This window comes from Cervus canadensis, chromosome 11 (genome assembly GCF_019320065.1).
Source record: "Cervus canadensis isolate Bull #8, Minnesota chromosome 11, ASM1932006v1, whole genome shotgun sequence".
Lineage (NCBI taxonomy): Eukaryota > Metazoa > Chordata > Mammalia > Artiodactyla > Cervidae > Cervus > Cervus canadensis.
The window spans coordinates 30,315,773-30,337,530 of NC_057396.1; the positions used below are offsets into that span (position 1 = coordinate 30,315,773).

At 47.7% G+C, this 21,758-nt stretch overlaps 1 protein-coding gene and 1 long non-coding RNA gene across 2 annotated transcripts in view; one reads left to right on the forward strand and one right to left on the reverse strand.

The window, feature by feature from the left end:
• The window catches only part of UBASH3B (ubiquitin associated and SH3 domain containing B), a 150,897-nt gene that overhangs the window by 87,674 nt on the left and 41,465 nt on the right, over nucleotides 1-21,758 (forward strand). The gene's annotated exons all lie outside the window — the stretch shown is intronic.
• Nucleotides 18,787-21,164, reverse strand: LOC122449487. The gene is made up of 3 exons (XR_006271948.1): nucleotides 21,028-21,164; nucleotides 20,338-20,421; nucleotides 18,787-19,409 (listed from the first exon to the last, which is right to left on the reverse strand). It is a non-coding gene; the product is annotated as an uncharacterized LOC122449487 (long non-coding RNA).

The following is a 21,758-nucleotide window of genomic DNA, read 5'->3' on the forward strand; positions in this document are numbered from 1 at the left end:
AAGAGGCCAGAAGTGCTCCTAGAAGAACATTATCAAGTGCTGTAAGACCTCAGAAGTCAGCCGATCTGCTGGGGTGGGGCCACAGAGGGAGGATTCATTCATTCCTCCCTTATTGAACATTCCGAGAGTTCAGTGTGTGCCATATCCTTAAGGTACACAGTTAAACAGATAAGGAGCTTACAGTCCAGTGGGGGAGGTGGAGAAGCGAAGTGTGCGAGGGGCCGCCAGCAGAAATGTGTGATTCAGAAAGGAAATTCTGGTAGGATTCCACTAAAGAGATGAAATCTTGACTTAGACTTAAAGTCGTCCTCTAAGTGCATTAGACAGAAAAGAGGAGGTGTAGGTAATCCCACTAAAAAAAAGGAGAGTGGGCAAAGCCTCCGGGTATTTTGGGCAACTGCGGGACTCCTGTGGCTGAAACTGAGACTGCATCAGTTGAGGGCTGGAGGATAGCCTGGTGGGGGGGAGGGTAATGGCAAGAGAGACAGCCAGGCCGGCGGGGAAGCACCACAGGCTGTGACCAGGGATTTGGGAGTTGGGGGGGTGGTGCTCTGAAGGATCTTACATAAGACAGTGGCATGATCCAGGTTAGTGTTTTAGGAATATGATCCTGGCCTCAGTGGAAGATGGACTGGGAATTGGGGAACGGAAGAGAGGGTGAGACCAGCAGCCAAGAGGATCTCTGAAATCATCCAACAAGAGCTTATGTGGGAGAATAGAATGAATGAATGGACCCAGCATGACCTAGGGAGCGGGATTGGCCTGGTGACATCAGCCAGGGTGCCCTGTAGGGGCAATTCTAAGACCAGCACTAGACAGCAGAGGGGAGAGTTACTAGAGGCCTGGGTCCCAGGCTGAGCCATGGCTCCATGACCTTGGACAATTGTCCAAGCCTGCCTACACCCATAAACCATAGGGTCAGCACCTTGAGTGATGTTGGGTCATTTGGGCTCTTGAACATTAAGAGACAAAAACCAAGGCTGGAGAAGCTCCAGAGAAGGGCAGTGGGATATTAAGGGATTAGAAAGTTTTCTTTATGGAGACACAAAGGAAATATTAGAACTATGCAATCCAAAAAGAACGATGGGAGTTGGTAAAGCTTAGGCTTTATAACCCAAATAAATAATTAAAATAGAGGAGAGGAGACAGAGGCAGGCAGAGTGCCTACCTTCAAATCCTGACTCTTGGGACTTCCCTGACGGTGCAGTGGTTGAGACCCTGAGCTTCCACTGCAGGGAGCACAGGTTTGATCCCTGGTCAAGGAACTGGGATCCTACATGCTGCCAGGGGAAAAAAAAATCCTGACTCTACAATTTGAGATCCTCCTAGGCCTTGGGCAAGCTCCTTAAAGCCCGAGTTTTCTTTTCTAACAGGGATGGTGATCCTAAAGCTGATGACATGATGATGATGTAATCATCACTGATGTAAACAGTGAGGATTGAATGATAGTAAAGAGCTTGGTACAGGGAGTGATGAGCACTGTCTGTGAGCCATTAGCAGGAATTGGAAGAGGGTCTCTGCCCAGTTAATCCCAGACAGAGGAATCCCTCCCTTGTGCTTGAAGAAACAAGCTGTGGCAAATAAGATGAAGTAGATGGCTCTCCCACAGTGGATGGGAAGTGATGAAATTCATCAGGCCAGAAAAGAGCGTGGGCAGCTCTGGACTCTCACCCTGCAGGCCGGCTGTCGTAATGCCTGGTCACTCGCACGCATCAGTGCTTAATGCCGACTGACTACCTAACCAAACCTCCTGGCCGTCAGTGAGGGATGGAGCCTGTGAAGGAGGAGGGCGAGAGCCCTCAGCTGTGACTGCTTCTACAGCCTGGGACAGCAGGGTGCTTTCCTGGTCCCGGAGGGGTCTCTGCACAGCGTGTGCCCCAAACCACACAGGGCACTCGCTTTATGCTCCCTGGGAGAGGAAGAGCCTTCTGCTGACACATAGAGGTTACTCAGGTCGAATCTCTTGTGGCTTTCGCTGTCACCAGAAACCCTCCCCTGAGAGGCAGCTGAACTGTGAACTGCCTGTCTTTAGTTGGTCTACTCTGTAGGGCTGGCAGCCTGGAATGTCGCTACTGTGAATGATACTAATCTCTGAGCTGAATTCCAGAGTGAACCTACTGCTATACGGATGCCATAATTACATGTACTTACACTTGCAGGTACTTAGGCTTTTGCCAGATGCAAAGCACTTCATATAGTGACAACATCTGCCCAAAACCTAGAAAAAAATCACAGTCGACTGCAGTTGTGTTGTGCATTACTGCTTTTATCTGCGACACTAACAGAGTTTGCGTGTGCACTGTGCACCAGGCACTGTGTCAGTGAGAACTCTCCAAACAACACGGCTGCCATTTTCTAGTGTCTCATGAGAAAACTGGGGTTCACTAGACTCAGTAAGTTACCTGGGAGATTCAAATCCCGGCTCATCTCTTGAGGCGTGGGTATGACCACTCTGCCATCCTGTCTTTTGTCATTGTTTAGTTGCTGAGTCATGTTCGACCCTTTTGTGACCCCATGAGCTGTAGCCTGCCTGGCTCCTCTGTCCGTGGGGTTTCCCAGGCAAGAATTCTGGAATGGGTTGCCATTTCCTTCTCCAGGGGATCTTCCTGACTCAGAGATTGAACCCGTGTCTCCTGCATTGGTAGATGGGTTCTTTACCACTGAGCCAGCTGGAAAATCTTCATACTGTCTTTTACTTCTAACAACAGCTTTGTGAAGTAGTGGTTATCACTCCACTTTTATAGATGAGATGCCAGTGCCCAGAGAGGTCTTCCCTAAATCACAGGTAATAAACAGCAGAGCCAAGCTCAAAGCCAGATCTTCTGACCCCCGTTTTCAGTGAGTGTGTTTACTAGCGCAATTCCCATCCCTCCGTCAAAGAATGCCTAGACTGCAAAGGGAACAGGCTTACAGATGCCCTTTGCTGAGGTGGGGTTCAGTGTCAGGGGTCTCTCTTCTGGCATAGTGTTCAGACTGGTGTTTTCTCCCCTTGCAGGCACAATATACTCTGCTATACCCACATAAGGTGGTGGTGTACTTTTGACCTAAACCCCTAAAGCTACAGAGACCTCCGCTCAGCCAGTGCTATGTGAGCTAAGGACACTTGACTAACAGTATCATCCTGTATGAGTTACGGGGTCACATCCCATCCTTTTATTGTGTAAAAGAAACAAAAAGTCTTCTCCCCCTAAGAGGCTAGGAAAATGATTCCAGAGAGGCTGAAATCTGGACCCTGCCTCAGTTCCACCTGGTAGCATCCACTTCTTGCAGTGCTTTGAAGGTTCACCTAGTGTGCTTCAAGATGATGGCCTTGACACCTGCATTTCAAGGTCCTAGTCCAAGCTGTCATCCTAGGGGAGCTGGGGGAAAGTCACTTGAACACAAAGCCCCTATTCTCCACCAGTAAAATTCAAATGTTCACCTCTCTTATCAACCTCTTGGTAAAGTTGGAGTAGTAGACGCCTGTGAACCATGTACACCCATTGCTGATTCATGTCAATGAACAGCAAAAACCACTACAATACTGTAAAGTAATTAGCCTCCAGTTAAAATAAATAATTTAAAAAATAAAAAAGAACTTCTAGGAGGGAAGGCGTCATATAAATTTATTTTATTATCAATATCACTGCAGAAGGTTTATTTGTGTGATGATTGAGGTGGAGTTGAAAGGAGTGAACACCTGCAGGAAGAGCTCTGTTTTGTGCCCAGGTTTTGGGCCTCTGCTGTTCAGAGCACATCTCTGCCTCTGGCTTTTTGGGAAAGCACATAATCTATTCAGTGCTCAGCCAAGATCAGAGAGCTTTTAGATTACACCTGGCTACATTTATTTCATAATTATGACATGAACTAGGTATCCCCTTCCTTAGGTGAGGCAGCTGGGTTCCCAAAGTGAAATCCCAGTTCCTCTGTGCTAAGGAGCATTTCCCCCGTAGATTTCCAGAACACTGCCTGAAGGCTCCTTGGGAGAAACACTCCCACAGCCCTAGGAGTTCTCCCTTCTGGGAGGGTTCTCTTCTGCCCTCCCAACCCTCCAGTGTATCTGTCCACTTGTGGGTTCCCTCCAGTCGGAGACCAGTTGTGGCTGCTTTGGGAGAATCTGGCAGCCTGACTGGCACCTGGCCTCGGGGACACCAACAAAGCCCCCTCCTGGTTCCAGCCTGCCCAATAATTAAGTGTGTTAATTGGGCCCTCTGTTTATACTCAGCCAGGACTGTTGTGCTGGCTTAGGTCTCACGCAGGCAGTGACCGCCTGGCTGCAGCCCTGTTCCCCCCAGGGAAGACAGTGTTTACCGTTAAGAGGATGAAGTCTGGGGCCACACACCCTGGCCTTCTGCAGTGGGTTCGGATCCTGGTCGCACCTTCCGGGATGACCTTGGCTAATCACTGCTCTCCGCTTTTCCCTCAAACGTCATTTTAAGTCACTAGGCTCCACATCACATCCATCCCTGCTGTACCTCCTCCTCAATCCCTGTGAGAAGCCTCTAGAGGAATTGTTGGGGGTCATGGAGGCCTGATTCAGGGTGAGACCATTTACTGAAACCAAAAGGAGTCAGTTCTCTGAAGGAAAGCCTCATTTAACTAAAATTCTGTTCCTGTGGGCTGAAATCATATCAACCTAAAGTATAGTAAAATGGGGAATTTATTATTACTTAATAAAAATAAGATGTTTGAAGTGTGTGTACTATTAATAAAACATGGAATCCACTGAAGGAAAAGCATAGTCCACTTGTACAAAGCTGGCTGGACTGTCTTTTCAAGCCTAATCTTCTTGGCTTACTCTGCCGCCTACCTATCTGGCCCTATTTATACCCAGGCCTCCAGGGCCTCTAGGTTCCCCTAAAAAACCCACTGCTGCCTAAGAACAATCCGCTCTTTTGATTGTGGTTCATGTGGTGGAGGAGCTAAGACCCAGGAAGCGATCAGGACAAGCCCATGCAGGAGAACTTACCATATACCAGACAGGAGAGGCACTTAGAACGCCTGGGTTTGGGGGCCTGGAGTTAAGAGAGGGTGCACTCAGGGAGCAGGTGCAGCTCAGAGAGGTGGGAGAAGCAAAGGTACACATGTAACAGGAGTGATGGTTCTCATCTCAGGAGAGCCCCATCTGATAATCACAGAATGGGAGCTTCCTAAGCAAAGGGGGCATATAATAGTACCACATTATTAGAAGACGGTGATTGGTCTGGATCCTAGAGACAGTAAGGAGCCATCTCCATCTTTGGAGCACCGGGCCATGCTAATAGTGGTGTTTCAGCAGAAATACATCCTTGGAGGTGTGCACAGTGGATTGAGGTTGTGATCCCAAGGCAGAGAGAGCAGTTGGATAAGGCAAAATACTCTTAGGGATCATGGCAGTGGGACTCAAAAGCAACTTGAGGGCAAAGTCAATGACATAAACTCCAAGTACTTTCTGTTATCCATTTGGTCCATATAAACAACTCCTTGGGGAGAGTATTGTTACTCTCATTTTACAACTTACGAGAGATTCAAAGGAGCTGCTTGAGTGACCCCTGCTTGTCCTTGTGATTGGAATCTGGACTAGAACCTTTCCCAGTCCTTCACCCCTCCCAGTACATTGATTGGCCTTCTCTTCTTGTTTTTCTTTTCTTTTTAAAAAATATTTATTTATTTGGCTGTGCTGGGTCTTAGTTGTGGCACATGGGATCTTTGATCTTTGTTTCAGCATGTGGGATCTTTAGCCGCAGCACGTGGGATCACATTCACTGATCAGGGATGGAACTCGGGGCCACTGCATTGGGAGCACAAAGTCTTAACCACTGGACCACCAGGGAAGTCCCTTGTTGTTTTCATATCCCTCTTAGTACCCAGGCGAGGGGTCCGCCAGGGGGGACTCAAAATCTTCTTAGAGAATGAACACTAGAGGAAATCAGAGTTTCTTGGAATAAGTATGCCACATAATTTTAGCTTACCAGCTAAAGGAGCTGGAGCTACTATTTTCTTTGCCCTGTCCAACCTGCCTATCCATGAATTCAACAAATGCATTCAGTAAAGTGCCAAGTATGTGCCAGACACTTCACTGGGTACTGAGCTCAGAAATGAACAAGGCCCAGTCCCTGTGTGTGTGTGTGTATTTTAATATTTATTTATCTGGCTGCCCTGGGTCTTGGTTGTGGCAATGCAGGATCTTTAGTTGAGACTTACAAACTCTTTCAGTTGCAGCATGTGGGATCTAGTTCCCTGATCAGGGATTGAACCTGGGACCCTTGCGTTGGGAGCATGGAGTCTTAGCCACTGGACCACCAGGGAAGTCCTTCCAAGTCCCTGCTCTTGGGGAGCTTGCATTCTGGTGTGTCACTGTCCACTTGAAGGCTCTGAGTGATGAGAAAGTTCAGGTCTGCACAGCCAGCCTGGTAGCCACCAGCACCTTAGATGGACCTAGCGTGATGAGGAAATTAATTTTTTAAAATACTGAATAGTTCTGTTTTGCATGTGGCTAGCATGTCGGCCAACACGGTTCCCATGGAATGGTTTTATGGACAATAGTGAGGGGAATTCCACACTGACACTCAATTGCTAAGAAAGACATGCTAGAGGGCAAAATGTCTTTTCTTCAGACTAATTCGAAAGGAGGCTGCCTTTCTAGTGTGTGACTGCCGCTCCAGAAGCAGAGATGGGCCTTTCAGCTTCCCGGGGGGCTCAGATGGCGAAGAACCTGCCTGCAGTGCAGGAGACACGGGCTCGATCCCTGGGTCGGAAAAATCCCCTGGAGAAGGAAATGGCAACCCACTCCAGTATCCTTGCCTGGAAAATCCCATGGACAGAGGAGCCTGGTGGGCTGCAGTCCATGGGGTCGCAAAGAGTTGGGCACGACTGAGCGACTAACACTTGTGTGACTTGTGACTTCTCCTGAAGGAAACTGTCTTCCTGAGATGTTAAAAAGGGCATCTTATTTTCCTGAAGCATCATCTTTTTGAGGTCTTAACTACTGAATCTGTGTTCAGTGGTTGGAGGAACCCAACCTGTATTGCATCTGGGAGAGCAGCCAAAGGGGGCAGACAAAGCACGAATGGCCAAGAGCCAGAGACTACGGTCCTTTCCCTCTGGGGTGAAGCACAGCGACGCTTGAGGCTGCCGCCCGTAGAGAGGGCTGCAGTTTGAAGTGGCTGCTTTCCGTTGCTTTGGGTATTTGTTCACGTGACTCCTGCTTTGGTATCTGGTGTCAATCCCAACTGAAGATTCTCCATGATCCCTCCATCCCTCTTCTGCAGGCCACTTTTCATGATCAGCCTGCACCTGGCACTTCTTTTTACCCATCATTGTCATCTGAGGGTAAAGAAACAACTGCCTCCCCCAGTGAATGGAAGGGAAGAGAACCCACAGGACATATAACTCACAGGCTGTGGGAACTGCAAGGGGACTCCAAGATCCATCTAAACCTTTCCATTTTCCACTATCCACGAGGGCTGGGGCCTTGCCCTGGGTCATGTGGTGACAGAGCCAGGTCCAGAACTGGCTGTCCCACCAGGTCTTTCTTCTGGGGAAACTCAGTGGACAGAGGGACAGAAAGAAGACCAGGGGTTGGAGCAGTGGGATGGGTACATGATGAGGATATGGAAGTCCTGGGTTCTTTTTTTTTGGCTGCGCTGGGTCTTTATTGAGGCGTGCAGGGGCTCTCTAGTTGCAGCGCAAGGGCTTAGGTGCCCAACCAGGGATTGAACCTGCGTCCCCTGCATTGGAAGGCAAATTCTTAACAAATGTACCTCCAGGAAAGTCCCAGACCTGGCTTCTAAGTTGACTTAGCACCAGCTCACCATGTCATTAGGGAACTCATTTTTCTTCTCTAAGCCTCAGTTCCTGGCCCTATGAAATGGAGAAGTTAGACTCCGCCTTCACAGTCCGGTGGTGAATAGGAGTTTCAGTGAAGCCCCAGAACTCTGAGCACATTTAATGGTTAATACCCCATCATCTCACACTGCACAACACTCTGAATGCACTTTAATACTCAAGCATAAGGAACATGCAGTCCTTGCCCCTCTCAGCTGCTCGGTTTCCCACCTCTTCCATAAAAAGACTGAGATAGCAGTCTTTTTGACTTGTAGCCTTCTGTGTAAAGGGCCTGAACACTTTATACTTTTCTTTCTTTCTTTTTTTTTAAAGGAAAGTGAGGATCAAGTTGTTGTTTCTGGGGAGGCAGCTGGGGCTAGAAAGTGTGGCCACTCAAGAGTGATGTCTCGAGGAGTTTGCCCAGGCTTGCTCCCTGCTCCCAAAGAATAATGCCTTCAAGTCTTATCTCTCCCTCCCACCCCAAGAAGGATGCTTATCAGCTCAGGGGGAAGCCGGCAGGGGGAAGTGACTCACTTAGGATCCTCTTCTGAGCTGAGGACTTAGCCTTTGTCAGCTGAGGCTCAGAGTCCTACGATTCTTAAGACTGGATTTATATGTAGAAAAAGAGAACAGAGCAGAAAGCAGTTTTGTAAATCTCGTGCCTAAAGACAAACCCAGTCCAAATATAGGTAATTAATTATAACCTACTTTGGTTTCCTTACTCACTGGTTAATTTGATTGTCTTGTTTCCTGGGGCTCAGAGCTAATTTCAGAAATTGTTTGTATTCAAACACTGCGGTGCCCTGGGCCCTGTTATCGTGGTGCCGGACACAGGTGTTGCTGGGCAATTCAGGGGCTGGTTAAAGAAGAGGGTCAGTTAATTAGGCTGGAAGGAATCAAGCCCCACATTTCAGCATAAGACGAGCTTGTGGTGGCCTGAGAGGAATCAGGGCCCACTGTAGTCATGGTTGACAGTGGAAGGTGACAGTAAAAATAAACCGTGTGAAAAATTCTTAAGCGCTTTTGGCCTTGACAGTCACACAGAGCTACCTAGAGCTGAGTCAGGTCTTCCTGGTGCCTCGGAAAGGTAGCGCTGTGTCTTGCTCACCGGAACCAGGGACTGGGCTGCGTTCTTAAGCTCCCATGTTCATAAACCTGAGTGTAGTAACCCTGCCTCCCTCTTTAAGCCTCAGTTTCCTCAAAGACCTGCCCTGAGGATTCAGTAAGGTGGTTTCCTGACACTTCCTCCTTTCCCTGCCTCCTCCCGAAGCACCCATGCATCCCCAGGGTCTAGTTCCCGCATCCCAGGGAAGGGGAGCAGGTTGGCTCTTTGCGGACTCTGCTCCCTTCGCACGAAGGCTGTAGTGCCCCGGTGTGGAGGGCCATAGTAGGATGGGGGTGCCGGGGGAGCCGTGCAGGGAGGAGATCAAAGCAGGAAGCTGGACCAGGGAGGGAGGGCTGCGCTGCCTAGACCACGCAGGGGGACCCGAGGCAAACCGAAGGGTCGCCTCCCGGCGCTGCTCCCTGTGAAGTGGGTCCCGAGGCCCCTCTGCACACTAGCAGCTGCCCAGGGGCCCAAGAACTGGTGTCAGATCAGGAGGAAACCAAGCAGCAGGATCTAAGGAGAAGAGGCAGAGCCGCCGCCCAGCAGCGTGCCTTTTGTTTGCCTCTGCGGGTCTCAGTTCTTCACCTGAAACACAGGAGGATTGAGCTCGAAAGCCTGGAATTCTTGTGTTGTGTTGTGTGTTAGTTGCTCAGATGTGTCCGACTCTTTGTGACCCCGTGGACTGTAGTCCACCAGGCTTCTCTGCCCATGGGATTCTCCAGGCAGGAGTACTGGAGTGGGTTGCCATTTCCTCCTCCAGGGGATCTTCCCGACCCCGGGATCAAACAGGCAGATTCTTTACCATCTGAGCATCCTAAATATCATATTTTAGTATACACACTGTTAGCAGTATCTCAAAGAATGGCTGGACGGACAGACACACACACATGCTCAGGAGTACCCAACACAGTCCTCCTGGATATTAGTAGACATCTGATAAGTATAGATATTCTGGGCTGTGAGATACTAGACAAGTGGGCTGTGTATCTCTATGCAAAAAAGTAAAATGAATTGTTGCCCTTTGGTCCCGTTTTTGGAGAAGGAAATGGCAACCCGCTCCAGTACTCTTGCCTGGAAAATCCCATGGACAGAGGAGCCTGGTAGGTTGCAGTCCATAGGGTCTCGAAGAGTCAGACACAACTTCACTTTCACTTGCACTTTTCACTTTCATGCATTGGAGAAGGAAATGGCAACCCACTCCAGTGTTCTTGCCTGGAGAATCCCAGGGACAGGGGAGCCTGGTGGGCTGCCGTCTATGGGGTCACATAGAGTCGGACACAACTGAAGCGACTTAGCAGCAGCAGGTCCCTGTTTCCTTCCCTCAGAGACACTGAGGGAGAGGAGGGCTTTTGAGGTGGAAGGACTCAAAGCTCTCAGAAGCCTCATGGGAAAACAACACCTTATTTATTTAAAAACACACCAACCAGCCCCTCCTTTGACTGAAGCTTCCTCAGGGTCCCCAGGGTGGCAGCAGGCTTTCTTCCTGTCCAAGGGGACCTCGCCTGGTTTCCTGAGCTCTGGGGGCAGAGGGGCAGTGGTCCAGGGGGTGGGAGTTTGAGACTGCTGTTACTTCCCAGCGTGTTTTGTAAAGTCCCACTTATGTACAGAAAGTGCCCCCTTGAAAGGGGAAGCAGTAAGTCATTTCAGGAAATTGGCTTGATCACTCAGCAGCCTCTCGGTGTTGGAGCAGGCAGGGTAGAATTTTCTGGGATTTCAGCTGCAGCGTCAACCTCTCAGGCTTCAGCCAAGAGCTGTTCTGTCCAGGAGAATCCCAAAGCGGCCTTAATGTTAGAGCCGGGGAAAGTGGGGGAGGCCGGTGGGGGTGGGGAGGGAACCAGTGGCCACAGAACACAGACCTTGAACCTGTCACTTCTTGCCATTTCATACAGTGGCAGCAGGGACCTGGAATCAACCTTGGTTCCCCAGGGGACTGAGCTCAGGGAGGTTAGGTCATTCACCTGGAGCGCCGCATCTTGAGAGGAGCAGCTGCAGATCCTGCCCTGCTCTGACTCCAAGTCTGTGTCTTGGCCACTCCATTCTGCCCCTCTATTAAGTACCAAGTTGTGACCCTTGGCCTTGTCACAGCCTCAGTCAGGTATGAATGATGGCAAGAATGAAATGGGAGGTACGTGTAATGAAAGAATGAGATCGGCCAGTTTCAGTTAGTCCTGGAATGGAGGTGTCCCATCTCCTGAGTGAAATACAGAGGTGCCTCCTTAATGCTGAGGTTGGTCTCACCAGTTTCTACAGGCCAGTGCTCAGTTGATGTTCCTTTCCTGCCTGTTTTCCCTGGACATCCATTTCTTTTCTATCACGCCACACTAGAAACTTTGTGACTTAAAACACACACTTTTTTTTAATCTCCCAGTTTCTGTGGGCCAGGAGTCCAGGCCTAACTGGGTTCTTTGCTCAGAGTCTGGTTGCAATTAAGCTGCTGACCAGGCTGTGTTGTTATCTGGCAGCTCAACTAGGATCCACCTCCAGCCTCATTCAGGTTGCTGGCAGAATTCATTTCCTTTTGGTCCTAGGACTGAGAGCCTCAGCTTTTTGCTGGATGTTGGCTAAAAGCCACTTTCTGGTCTTAGAGGCCACCTACATTTCCCTGCCACATGACTCTCCCCATAGCAGTTTACAACATGCCGCTGCTTCAAGGCCAGAAGGACAGTGAGTCATTTAGAGTCTTACATGTGTATCGCAATGGATCACAGCAGTGACACCTATCACATTTACCATATTCTACTGGACGGAAGCAATAGAATTGGACAGACCGGTATGTTAGGTCTCACCTACACTCTGTGGGAGAGGATTATTCACCAGAGTGAATGCCAGAAGACAGAGTTTACTAAAGCGTTGCCGTAGATTCTGTCTGCCACCCTGGATATCTAGACCTTTAACATCTTCATGAAGTTCACTTTTTAAAAAAATTTATTTAACACCTACTCTGTGCCAAATACTATATCATCTATTAGGACTGTGGTCCCAGCTTCATGTAGCTCACAGTCTGTTGCACAAGATAGATCATTTACATGTAATGCAGGAGGTGCTGGGGTACAACCAGGACCAGAGTGTCCTGGGGGTCCAGGCCAGTCAGGGACAGCTTCCAGAGGAGACAGGACATGTGGAGTGTTAAAGCATAGGTAGGAAGCAGTCCGGTGGCTGAGAGGAGGGTTGATCTTGCAGGAAGAGGACCACACAGGAGGCAAGTTTGGAACATGAGACAGGATCCAGAGAACAGCATGCCTGAGGGTAAGGCTGAAGAGCAGACAGGACTGAGGCCACGGGAGGTGCAGGGTGCACAGTAAGGAGTTTGTACGTGTTCTTGGAGGTGACAGTCTGGAATAATAGGATGGGCATGCTTTATATTGAGCCCTGAGTGGCAGCAGGTGCCTCAACCAGCCAGCCCCCTTAGCTCTGAGTACCTGCAGCCCTTACTGACATATCCTTCTGCCTCTTCTATCGTGGGTGCAACTGCACTGCTTGTTGCTCATACAGTGGACTCCAAGACTGTCCAGTTCTTTTGCCAGCCTGGATTCTGATTTTCTAGTATATGTGCTGCTGAAGTGAGCACTGCCTGCCTGGATTCTGATCTCCACAAATAGCCTCTTCTTTTTTTCTTTTTTAGTGTAAATTACTCCTTTATTTGTTTATTTATTTTTGAGAAAATGGGTTTTATTTGAATTTCTCATTTTCTGTACTTTAACTTTTCAAATTAAACCAACCTTGTAACAATACAATAAAGAAAAATTACTAGAAAAGAAAAACAGTCCATCACCGTAATACAGCTTCAGTGTGTTTTTTTAAAGTCGCCTATTCTTTTTTTTTTTTATTGAAGTACAGTTGATTTGCAGTGTTGTGTTAATTACTGCTATATGGCAAAGTGATTCAGTTATACATATATTTGCATTGAACTTTTTACCTTCTTTCCCATTATGGTTTATCATAGATATTGAGTATAGTTTTCTGTGCTATACAGTAGGACCTTGTTGTTTATCCATTCTGTATATAAAAGCTTACATTTGCTAACCCCAAGCTTCCACTCCATCCATCTCCCTCAACCCCCTCCCCCTCCCCTTCCGCCTTGGCAACACCAGCTTGTTCTCCATGTACATGATTCTGTTTCATAGATAGCTCCATTTGTGTCATATTTTAGATTCCACATGTAATTGATATCATGTGACATTTGTCTTTCTCTTGACTTCAGTCGGTATGTTAATCTCTAGGTCCATTCATGTTGTTGCAAATGGCATTATTTTATTCTCTTTTTATGGCCACGTAGTATTCCATTGTATATATGTACCACGTCTTTATCCATCCCTCTATTGATAGACATTTAAGTTGCTTCTGTGTCTTGGCTATTGTAAATAGTGCTGCAGTGAACATTGGGGTGCATGTTATCTTTTTTAATTATAGTTTAGTCTGGATGCATGGCCAGGAGTGAGGTTTCTGGATCACATCTTTAGTTTTCTGAGGAGCCTCCTCCTGTTTTCTATGGTGGCTGCATCAGTTTACATTCCCACCAGCAGTGTAGGAGGGTTCCCTTTCTCTTCACCCTCTGCAGCCACAAATACCTCTTCAAATAAGTGGGTGGCAGAATGGGATTGGGCCTGGTAGACTGTGGCTCACTCACAAGACTCAGTGGTGTCTCTGCCTCACATCCTTCTTCAGAGGTCCACTGAAGAATCCCATGATAATAACGCATCCTCCTGGGGGAAGACCCTCAGCTTAATTCTTCAAATCCAAGGCTTATTTTTGTTTATCCACATGGTACCTGACTTCCATCATTCAGTGGAGGGAGAGAATGGGAGTGGGGCAGGGACATGGGATGCTGACTGGAAGAACAGAGGTTTGAAAACAAGACCTGTTTTAATGCCAAACTGTCACTGACTTATGTGTGCCTTCAGCAACGCTCTTAATCTTCCTGCATCATGGTTTCTTTGTGTATAAGATGGAGGCAGTAATAGCCACTCCATCAAATTGGCTTAAGAATCATACAAGCTGATACCTGCAGATGCACAGCATATGTTAGGTGCCCCATTAATTACGTTGGCTTCCTCCTCTTTCTGATACCTACTTGTTGAATTGGTCATAGGGTGACTTCCCTTAAGGTCAGTGGCCATGGTTTCCTATCATTATATTCACCGCCCTTAGCACAGTGCCCAGCAACAGAGCTGGACGTGATACGTGCTGGTGATGGAATGTTTAACTGAGTGAATGAACAAACGAACGAACCGTCACAAGTTGTGAGAAGGCAGCGCCGTCGTGTTTTGTAGCCAGTTTCCATGGAAGATCATCACTGCCCGTCACCTCACCATGATCCATTAGTTGTGAGAAGGCAGCGCCGTCGAGTTTTGTAGCCAGTTTCCATGGAAGATCATCACTGCCCTTCACCTCACCGTGATCCGGAAGCAGGGTGGCCGCACTGGTCCTGACGTCTGTCTTCTCCGAGGACGTGTGTGCTCCTCAGCACACACTTGAATGCCATACCTCCCTCTTCCTGGCCTCCTTCTATTATCCTGTCTCTCTAAGCCTCACTTTTCCCACCTGTTCGGTGAGGGAATTGAATGAGATCATTTCTATTTAAAACGTCGGTACAGTGCCCGGCTCCTAGTAAACACTCACTCCGTCTTGGCTTGTGTGAAGAGGTATGCGGTGATGGTGTGAAGCGACGACGGCTCTGTTTGGTCTGTACTCTTCTCTGACCCCCACACACTGTGAGTCAAAGCCTCTTGTGAAGCTTTGGGCTGAAACCATTTCAGAGGGACTAAAAGCCATCCGTGTTTAAGTATTTTTAGGTGATGCTAGTGACTTGGAGAGGGAGGGAGGTGGAAATGGGAGGAGGAAAAAAATTAGTTTCTGCAACCTGGAGTGACTCCTCCTTTTCATCTGTTTCTCCCAGATCCTTTTTGGTGGTGGTGGAGGTGGGGCAGCTCCCTCCATATGTGATAATTCCCGCTTGCCAATCGTCGTGGCCAAGATTAACCTCATAGACTCAGTTGTACCTCAGAGCTCATGAAAAAGCAGGTGAAATAAGGTCCTAATGTGTAGCACATGGAGCTCTGCTCAGTGTCATGTGTCAGCCTGGATGGGAAGGGAGTTTGGGGGAGAATGGATACATGTACATGTATGACTGAGTTACTCTGCTGTGCCCCTGAAGCTATCACAACATTGTTAATCAGCTGTACTCCAATATAAAAAGTTTAAAAAGAGCAAGCTAAAGCCACAGTCATGCTGCTGTGTGAGCTGAATAAGAATTTTGACCTCTCTGTTGTTGCCTTCTCATCAGTGAAATGAAAATAACATGGATGCCCTGTCTACCTCTCAGGGCAGTTAGGAGGGTCCAGGAGTGATTATATAGAAATCTTGAGCAAAGCCTCAGCACTACCGTCCTGTTTATCGGTGAACCCTGTCCTTCTCCACCCCCCCCAAGTTCCACCTCCCCAGGGGCAGTCCTTTCTCCTGTGTCTTCCTGCAGGAGCTTCCCTGTCCACCTCGGAGCACTTCCACATTGGGCCGCCAGCCTGAAAGGCGTCTGGGGGCTCCCTGTGGCTCTTTATTAACTGCCACCACCCGCCCCCCACTGTACCCTCTATTATGCAGGGAGACAGAGACTGCACAACAGACACTCCACCCCCCACCCCTTCCCAGGGGTGCCTGATCTCCATGGTTTTCTCTAGAACCCGTAACCTAGAAACAGAATCTTCTGGACTGACAGTCAGAGACCGATGCATTAATGTGAAAACTGAACGCAGCGACTTGTTAGAGCACCAACCCACTTCTCATCCTCCAGTCTCTCTTAGAGGAGGAAAAGTGTACGAAAGTTCTCAGAAATGGTTAAGTGTCCTGGAGAGGACAGAGGAGATTGTCATCAAAAGATAAATCTTGGCCATTTTTATTGAGAACTTGTTCCAGGCAGGGAACTGGGCCACATGTGACTCTAACACTGGTGATTTCCTTTCACCTGATTCCGGGATCCGTGGGTCCCCAGCTTGCTGTGTGTCTTTGGCCCAAAGAGAGGTGGTTTCTGAGCTTCTGTTTCTCAGGGAATAATAGTAGTTCAGCATGCACAGAGGATTGAACTTTCGATACTTGTACCCTGTTCCTTTGGGATGTGGTTCAGCTCGTATTCCCCCTCGGCCTGGGGAACACAGGCCCCACAGGGAGAGCCAGTAACAGGATCTCAGAGGAGGAAGGGAACCCTGACCAGTCTCTCCCCAGCACCTGATGACCACAGACACCCAGATTGGGGCTGGCTGTCCCTCCTTCCCTTGGATTCCTTCAGTGAGAGGAAACTCTGTCCCTCCCCTGCTCGGGGCCTCTCAGTGACTCCCAACTTCCTTGCTGAAGGAGGCTGAACTCTCCTGCTGCCTCCCAGCAGTCTGGGCTGTGTCCCACTCAGTGAGAGCTCCCCTGTAGACTTTCTCCATAACAGCCACGTATCACTGGCTGGTTTTCCCTCCGTGCCTCTTCCTGTGTTACTGCCTTCTCTGGGAAGATTTCTCTCCTCTCTCCAATCTCATATACTGCTCAAGACCTTCAAAAATGGTTGTAGGTTGTTTTTAGCAGAGAAGGGATCTGGGTCTTCTGTTGCCCAGTCTTGAAATATTCCTATTAGCATGGAACTCACAGACATTTATTCTGGGCAAATAGCAAAGATTGTTAGATAATATGCATAGGCGTCTGTGCAGATGTTATTTTTAAGCACCGAATATATGCCAGACGCTGTGCCGAGCTCTTCAAATGGTCTGATATTGATATTAATCATCATCATATCGCATGGTAGGTATTGTTAGCCCCATTGAAGAGACTGGGAAAATGAACCTTCTGATAATTAACTTGTCCACAGTACCACAATTAGTAAGAGGTGGGCTCCTGAGAATGTGCCCCTTTTGACACAGCAGACACTGCCTTGTTGCCTCTGTGCAAAAACGCATCAATCTCAGGAGGAGGAACAGTCTTTGTCTAGATCCCAGGGAGACTTATAGCAGAGGCAGAGAAGTGTATTTTCTTATGTCACCACCCATGGTCTAATGGCTGGTTTCCCCATTACAAACGGCTGCCTCCCTACAGCAGAGGCCAGAGCCCCTGCCCCTTCTTAGCAATAACAAAATATGGCCTCTCCCGTGGGCTGCTGGGCCCCACCACATAAAACATCAGGGGACCCGAGCTGCATTTCCCCTGCTAACTGCCCCCTGAGGAGAGCTGCCTAATAGACTCTTTATGGGTTGGGAAGTAGAGCCTTGTTGATGGAGAGACAGAAGGGCATCACCGCGGGTTGAAGTTCTTCCATTGGAAGGCCTTCTTAAACCCCCAAAAAGCTCAGCAGTTTTTTTCTCCTTCTCAGATTAGCTCTCTATAAAAGCCCACAGGTTTTTCCTCCCATTGGTCGGCCTCCTGGTGGTAGCGTCCCCAGCCCCCTGGCAGGCCTGCTGTCCCATTGATTGTTAGATGCACGGCTCTCAGACAGGCCATTAGGCCCTGGCCAACTGAAAGGGTTCACCACCAGGAGACTGATTGTGAAATTGGGTCTTTATGATCAATATAGCTTTCTCCATTAGGTTCATTTCCTCTGAAGGAAATGGGTCGGCCCATTAGGGTTTATGTATATTGACAGGCCTCTCACTGACCTCCTTCAGCTTCACAGGGAGGGGGCCAGAGATGCGCTTGTTAGACTGAACTGCCTGGGTCTTTGCAAGCCTATCTTACTGGCCGTGATGACAAAAAGTAGCCGGAATCCCTTGTGTAAAAATGACAGAATCCATGATTTTGTTATATTGGAAAGAGTGACCAAGTCTCCTAGGTACAGAAAATGTGGCCTGAGTTTGGGCACAGCTGGAAGAACTTTCCCAGCACAAAGATTATTGAGCAAAAAAGAAACACTGTTGTCCCCTTTTCTTAAGCTCTGTAAGAGACAGACAGGAAAGATCCCTGGAAGGAAGTACAAGCTTGTCTGGTTAAGGAGGAATGGACAGGATGATCCTAAGATGCTTTGCAGCTACAAAGTCACTGTGTATCACTTTTTGTTGCTTCTGAGGACCTCAAAACACTTTCTAAAAGTCCCATCTCTCTTCCTCAGCCTCGTGTGTGTGTGTGTGTGTGTGTGTGTGTGTGTGTGTGTGTGTGTGTGTGTGTGTGTGTGTGTGTGTGTGTGTGTGTGTGTGTGTGTGTGTGTGTGTGTTCAGCATGTCCTCTTTGGAGATGAAAAAAACTAAAGTTCCCAGGTGTGTGTGTGTTCAGCATCTCCTCTTTGGAGATGAAAAAAACTAAAGTTCCCAGGTGTGTGTGTGTTCAGCATCTCCTCTTTGGAGATGAAAAAAACTAAAGCTCCCAGGTGCGTGTGTGTGTGTGTGTGTGTTCAGCATCTCCTCTTTGGAGATGAAAAAAACTAAAGCTCCCAGGTGCGTGTGTGTGTGTGTGTGTGTTCAGCATCTCCTCTTTGGAGATGAAAAAAATTAAAGCTCCCAGGCAGCTGAAAACCAGCGCCCATGTTCTAGATCCTGCAGGGACCCACTAGGGCAATAGTACTTGGCCAGTCCTTGATTTTTATTTGACTTTTACTAAAATGCCACCTCTTCCCCCTTCTTGGCTTGTGTGACTCTTAGCTGCTCCACAAAGCTAAATATGGTCCCTCATGTGTGTTTGGCTTTTGATCAAATAAAAGTGGGTTTAAGTCTATATGGATCTTATTGGCCACTGGTAGCCGTGAGGGTGGGCTTCCCAAGTGGTACTAGCAGTAAAGAACCGGCCACCAATGCAGGAGACATGAGAGACGTGGGTTTGATCCCTGGGTTGGGAAGATCCCCTGGAGGAGGGCATGGCAGCCCATTCCAGTATTCTTGCCTGGAGAATCCATGGACAGAGGAGCCTGGCAGGCTGAGTCCGTGGGGTCACACAGAGTCAGACACAACTGAAGTGACTTATCACAGCTGAGAGGGTAACCATATCAGAAACCGAAGTCTCGATTAATAGGCAGTAATGGGTGAGAGGGCTACAGGATGTAAATTTAGGGGGTTACTTTGGTTGCTCTCAAATCCTCTCCATCACTGGCCATAGAGTAGCCTGGACCCTTGTCTGCTCTGTATTTTGTGTTCCTCCGCCCCATCCTCATACCCTGCTGGTCCTGATGGGGTTGCTGCTCATGGGGGATATTTTCTCTTCCCAAGAAGTTCCATTCCAACCTGGAAGGCATCCCAGATCTGCAGGATCACACCCAGTGAGGCTTAGGGTTCGCTTCTCCTCGAGATTCCAGAGAGGATGGAGTTTGGAGGCTGCTTGCTGAGATGCTAAGTCTCGTGTTTTACTCCTTTGATTCATGCAGACTTTGATCTCTGTCTCCAGAACCAACCCTTAGGTTGGGACAGCCACAGAGATGACTGGACAGCTGACCTGTCAGGGAAGAGCCACCCAGGTCCAGAGAGGCTCCTCATAGTACTGGCTTCACCCTTTGTCACAAGGCTTAACATCTGAGTGCCTGGTACATAGAAGGCCTTCTGCCACTGACATCCTCGTCCTTATTTTTCTCCTACGAGAAACAGAGATGCAGAATTACCCGCTTGCCCTTTGTTCTCAGGATAGCCGTCAGCTTCAGGCAGGCTCAAGCTGCCGCAAATCAGCCGTGAAGGAGCTGGCACTGAGCGGGTGACTCTCATGGAGCACAATAAAAGTCTCTGTATCTCTATCTAAAACCACATTACAAGACAGTGTCTGTTTTTCAGATACAGACACCCTTTTAAAATTCCTCAGTTTTGCTTAGGGGCACCAGTGGCTTCTTTATATGACAAGACTCTCCAACCAAGAAAAACAGAAGTTGGGTTCCAAGTTTGCCCCAGTCTGGTGCAGATCCAGGGAAAAGAATGAGATATCTGATTAATTAGGTCATCTTTTAATTGAATTCATAGTATTAGATGTGGAAAATTTAACAACTGGTATCTTAGAAGTAGAGAGCATTTAAAAAAAATTCTATATTAGCTGTAAATGTTTCTAAGTTGAGATTGTCTTAGCTACATAAGAGAAAGATATAATTCAACTTTGGTTGCCCAGGTAGCCTTGTCCACTTGGAGGATTATACACTTGACCTCTTGTATCTTTTCTTCACAAATGAGTAGGTCACAGAGAACCATTGCACAGAGCTTATGGGATGCTGAGACCATGAGCACACACCTACCAGCAAACCAAAGCCAAGCACCGCACAACCTCAAGTAACTGGAAAGCTCAGCAGATTCATTTTCTACTCAGTTGAATCAAAGTCTTACTATTTCGAGGGAATGTTACTGCTCTTTCCATTGTATATATGCTGCCTGTTGTTTATCACTGCAGGTGTCAGATATTTGAGAGTGGTCCGGTGCAATAAAGTGAAAGATTAACTCCCCTCTGTGAGTGAGAGATGAGTCAGCCTGAAGAACCTGGGGCTGATAACCTATCTGCCTGAGCCAAGGATGGCATTTACTCACCTCAGTACTGAACAAGTTGGGAGCTGAAGGTGTTCCTTAGATAGGAAATAGGAATTCGGTCGGTAGCCAAAAAGAAGTGTCTGGCTTTCAAACAGAGAAACAAGGAATCATTGTCAAGCTAACAGAGAAAACTTTGGGGACATGGCACCTTATACCTAGACCTGCTATCTGTTAATGGTATTTGGTCTAGCTGTAGTTAGCCGAGACACCTAGGTTCTCCAGGGGACAATAACAACTCATCACTCACCACCCCAGGCCAAACTTGTTCTACCCTGCATTCTCAGTTAGGGGTGTCCCCACCATCCGTATAAGCCTGTAAGCTATGATTGCTGATCCATCTCCAAGCTTCGCTCAATCAACAGTCCAAACATCTTTCTTAATATCCCCATCCTCATTATAGTTCAGTCTCTCAATGTCCCTCTTCTGATCGATTGCCAAGGCCTTTTAAATCGTCTCCAACACTTGGTTTAGTCTCCCTTAAATCTGTCCCTCATACGCATATCTGATCATGCCTTCATTGTTCCCCACTGCATAAAGCCATCAGGTCGAAGCTCGAAAATGGCATGAAGACTTTTGTGAGCTGTCCCCTCCAACCTTTCCAGCTTTATCCTCACCTTCTTTGAGCATTACCGTTTTTGGTCTAGTATCACCAAATTCCAACTTCCTTACACATACAGTGCTGTCTCTCACCTTCATATAGTAGTTCTTGACATGGTCTTCGCTTCAGATACCCTTCTCTCCTTGTGAATTTCTCTAGCCAGCTCTGATTCTCTGTTTAAGGATTGTTTCTTCTTGGACAGATTGCAGCCTTTTCAGTTCACAGCATCCTTGAGTGTGTGAGTAATTTTTACATAGAGCCTGTAGACCAACAGAAATACCTAATGGTTTTGTGTGTTTAATAGCTAAACCCAAACAACTCAGTTAATTGCTCCTAACAACTTTAAAGGCTGTATGAAAAAATAATACATAAAATTGAAAGAAAAATATTTTAATTTCATTCTTAAAGAACCACAACTACTTACTAACGGGATATATGTATCTGTTGGGCACTGCACAACTGCTCAAACCTTAGGATCAGGTTGGACTTTGCCACTCTTATTTCCTGTTCCCCATTGGGCCACACTGGGTACTTGCTTTTTGCTACAACAGTTGCCAAAACCCCAGCTTCACAAAGATAAGACCCCAGGGGAAATACAAGAAAGCCATCTGTTGAAACTGTAACTTTGGAACTGACATGTACACACTGCTATATTTAAAACAGATAACCAGCAAGGACCTACTATATAGCACAGGGTACTCTGCTCAATGTTACATAGCAATCTGAATGGGAAAAAGAGTTTGAGAAAGAATAGATACATGTATACTTATAAATGAATCACTTTGCTGAATCACATCTCAAACTAAAACATCAACTGTACTCC